We start from the raw sequence: 4,883 nt of genomic DNA, 5'->3' as shown, positions 1-4,883 counted from the left end.
ACTATTTGTATGCTTTCCTAAAAATAAAAGTGATACTGCACCTTGTTCCTCTTCAGGATCTCCTACACCCGATATTCTCTTGTTGTTCATGTTGAGGTTATTGTCAGTCGAAGGAAGGTGATCTTCCACGATATAACGAATAAGTGAGTTAACATATTCTATGCGTGCTAAAACGTCATTAACTCATTTCTCCAAATTTCTCTGCACATTGTAAGTGTGCGTATGCATAGTTTCAAGCGATACTGCTTCGTTTCCATTCATCGCTGGAGCTATTCCTTTCAGCCTTTTGTTCTTAAAATCAACTGTATCCTCATCTAATTCACATATGTCACGCATTTCATTTTTAAGATGTTGAATTCTTAGAGAGGGTAATGGAATTATCCATTGTCGGCGGAAATTTTGAACCCACGAATCACAAGGCAGCGCTCAAAGGAATAATTGCAAGACCGACTACAATATATCAGACCGTAATATCAAAACCAAGATGGTGGACGTCGTGGGCGCAGTAGCTGCCGACTGATGAAGGTTAGGGTAGCACGCAATAACTTCATTTCGACGATAAACCAACTCACGATTTTCGGAGATGTCGGAATTTAATCCCGCAGGAGTTGTTTTACCTGCCAGTAAATGTCCCGACACGAGGCTGACGGATTTGAGCACCTTCAAATACTACCGGACTGAGCCGGGATCAAACCCGCTAAGTTGGGGTCAGAAGGCCAGAGCTTCAACCGTCTGAGCCACTCAGCCCAGCGTCACATTAAATTACTTGTGTTGATACCACTGAAAAAGCTACACAATATCTCGATCAATCCGCCAGAAATTAAGAAAAGATCGCGTACATATTTTGCAAACGGTGGTAGGTAATTTAACATGATAAATGTAACATCATAGGGAAAATCACTGTTGCACCGATGAAAACGCTTCGCGAACAAGTACTCATCACATATTATCAACTAGAATCACACATATTCTGCTAGAATAGATGGACAGCCCCACAGCAAAAGAGAACAACAAGCTGATTATTTCGAAATTTCACTTAGTCAAATAACGTTTTCTTTTAGGGTACACTTCGCTAGATAGATGGAAATACATTATAAAACTGTTAAATTGATATTTATAACATCATTTTGAATGTTTAAAAATAATTTAAGGTGCGAAATTCCTCAATTTATTCACTCTCATAAGAACTACATGAAACATAACGTGTTGCCTTAGTTTCGAAGTGGTGGACAATTTCTATTGTTCAGCACTCGATGAAAATGAAGTACACCCGAAATGATTATGCCAGCGCAATGAACAGCCCCAGTGATGTTAAGCCTTCCTTACTGGAAACTCTTAAATCGTATGTTGACATATGATATAGTAGTACTTCCAACCATGATGGTAAACTTAAAATGAAGCGTTCAGACACTAAAGATATAACAGGATTTTCCCCATTGAAGAACATGAGTAAAACAACTCTATTGACTCTAAACAATGATGTCTTTAACCTACATGGACGAGATTCAGTTTGGTGTAGACTGCTTGATACCAGATATCCACAACATGAATCGGAAGGTATTGGTACAATAAAACCCCTGAGTTTCAAACGAAGCCAATCCCTACAAGTCACTATTTCTTCTGTGTAACAGTGTACAGATTGCTCCATCTGTCACACTATAAGTTTTGTTATACCCCAAGATCTAGCCAAATGGTCCCGCAGGCAAGCACAGATCCTTTCAAAATACAACTGCATCTAAATCACGCTACACTATGAAGCACATAGACCCTGAAGGGACATCACCATATCAATTATCATCTATCTAAATGAATAGTTTTTTCGAGGAATACGAATAGGTCTACCATTTAGAATTAGAAATCATAGTCTTCCCTAATCTCAGACTTACTCTCTGATGATATATGCACACTACAGTATTGTAGAAATATTCACGATGTATGTTCCTAATCCACTTCTCTCTTAATGTTTTATTCCTTAGAGAACTTAAGAATAGATGCATGAGAGGCATTGCCATAGTTCGATTTAAATCCGGTTCACAACACGATCAAAACAAATATATTGTCACATGACTGCGTATAATTATAGATCCTATTGACCACTGACCCATATAAATACACACACACTTATATTCTACATAGAAACTAATACTTATTGTCAACTTACATGAAATTACTCCGATTGAATAAGAAAACAAAAACGAATAAGCTCACCATTATCGGTTGGAAAGAGACCTTCTCTAATCATAAATATTGGTTACACACACAGCCTACGATAGTTTGGTCTTTGACTTACAAGTTTTCCCGGTGAATATTCCTTATCCACTTCCCCTGTAGAGATCTATCTTCAGGGAATTTAAAAGCTTCAGCAACGGTATAATTACATCTACAACCACGAACGCAGCAGGAACGACCCATTTTGTGAAATACAGCACGGCAATATAAACACTATTATACATTAAAAATAGCATCATATAAACTAACAAAACACCATACTAATAAACCGTCATAGATTAATATTTTACCAAACATATACTTCATACTTCAATAACTCGATAAAAATAACACTCTTTAACAGAATGTAAACACAGATATGAACCAACCAAATGTTTCAAACGCTCGCCCACGAAGTCGCCATTTTCCTCGCAATCGATAGTAGCATTAAGGTCTGATATATTGTAGTCGGTCTTGATAATTGGTATGGTATCAATAGTGGCAATGCGATAACACTGCTATGAAAGGTTAAATCCAGAAGAGATGATTGTAAAACGTCAATAAGGAATTTATAATTCCGTAAAAATTCAATTAAAATATCCTGGTAGCTTGTGAAGATAAATATGTGTTTACCAGAGACAAGAAATAGCCTCCGTGGCTCACGGAACAGCGCGCCGGCGTCTCACCGCTGGGTTCCGTCATTCAAATCCCGGTCACTCCACGTGAGATTTGTGCTAGACCAAGCGGAGGCGGGACAGAGTTTTCTCCGTGTACTCCGGTTTTCTCTGTCATATTTCATTCCAGCAACAGAGACAGGAAGTATGGTGCAATCGAGAAGGGGAAACTTTGACGTGTGTACTGTAGGCACACGGGCTGGATGACACCATGTGCTGACTAAGAGCTCACTCTGAATTATGAAATAGAACGAGCATAAAGCATTAACGTTTATGCTCAAGTCAACTATGACAAGTGAGAGGGTCAACTGTTGGTGCCTTTTGTCCAACAGTTCGACTTGACAGTAGAGCACTGTGCTGGAAAGGACAACATCATTGCGGATGCGTTGAGTCGAAAACCGGATCCTAATGAAACCTCCATACACCAGATTCAACTTGAGGATGACGACCGTGTAACTTTAGACAAATTGAAGACCCTTGGGGAAGAACAGGAAAGGTACCAGGAGAAAGGCAAGCTGATAAAAGTTATCAAACGGGAAGTAAAACCGAGTACCGGCGAATATGCTGAGTTAGAGAAGAAAGCAGAACGGCATAATTATTTTAATGGGATCTTACATAAATTTGTTGATGATAGCCATACGCGATACAGATTCGTAGTACCACCCGTCTTGCAGGAAGGTCTAATATAGTGGGCCCACCGAGCCATTGGTCACACGGCAATAGACAAGGTCGTGTCCACATTGAAGGAAACATTCACCTGGCCAAACTTGAGGAGGACAGTCCGAGTCTTGGTAACATGCGATACTTGCCGGTGGGTAAAGCATAATACCTTTGTACTGAAGCAATTGCCGCGAACTTTTTTGCCAAAGAAGCCGAAAGAACTATTCGCTTTAGACTTCTACGGTCCTTTGCCCCGTGCACGACGTGGAATGCAACACATTTTAGTATGCGTCGATGTATTTTCGAAATACATCCAGCTCTGCCCAGTTCAAAAAGCAAACACCAGGCCTGTTATAAATCAAATTAAGACGAAAATCATTCCGAGGATGGGGAAACCGGAATGCGTCTTGACGGACCATGGTTCGAGGTTCATCTCAGGAGCATTTAAACGGGACGTCGAACGGCTAGGGGTGAGGCATCATCTGAGTTCAATCCGCCACCCCGAATCTAATCCAGCTGAGCGGATCATGAGAGAAATGGGAAAGTTCTTTCGGATTTACTGTTCCCGGCAACATTGGCGATGGGTCGATGTTCTTCCGATTATCGAAGAATGTGTCAATGGGACAATCCATGAATCAACTGGCATGATTCCGAGTGTGATTCATTTCAATGAAGTTCGAAAGAGACCCTGGAATGATGCGATTTAAAGCCCGCAAGACCCTCGCTTATCCGCGGAACTATGTATCCAGACGACTGCCGAATATTTAAAGGAGCAGGTGGAGAAAAGACTACCACGTCTCCGTGGTAAAAATATCACCGTCTTTTAAGAGTAGGAGAACTAGTTCTCGTGAAACGGACAGCAAACTCCGATATCGCTAACAAAGTATACCGTAAGTTTGCGGAGTTATTGGGCCCTACAGGGTTATAGATAACTTGGAGAACAACTCGTACAAGGTCCAGGGTATGGATGGATTGTAGGAAACAGTGTATAACGCCGCCCATTTAATGTGGTACCATGCACCAGGAAATAGTGGTATAGATTTGTTACCATCGATGAGAATGCTGAGGAAGAAGAGGATGACCAGGACAGAGGCGATGATGATGATCTACTGGACGAGGAAGAGGACATACCGGAGGATGCAGAGGTCCACATGATGTCGACTGAAGAGCAAGAAGACCGAAACGACCAGTGGTGTGAAGAATGTTAAAAACTGTATCAACGACGTGAAGCCTTAGGACAAATCTCTTTTCTTCTCGAAAGAGAAAATACCTGGTTGAAAATAGAACCTCAGAGACTAAGGACAGTTAGAGGAGACAGTTCTCCAAATGAAATTACAGATC

Source organism: Anabrus simplex, chromosome 1 (assembly GCF_040414725.1).
Source record: "Anabrus simplex isolate iqAnaSimp1 chromosome 1, ASM4041472v1, whole genome shotgun sequence".
In the NCBI taxonomy this organism is placed as follows: Eukaryota; Metazoa; Arthropoda; class Insecta; order Orthoptera; family Tettigoniidae; genus Anabrus; species Anabrus simplex.
This window is presented reverse-complemented; position numbering follows the sequence as displayed.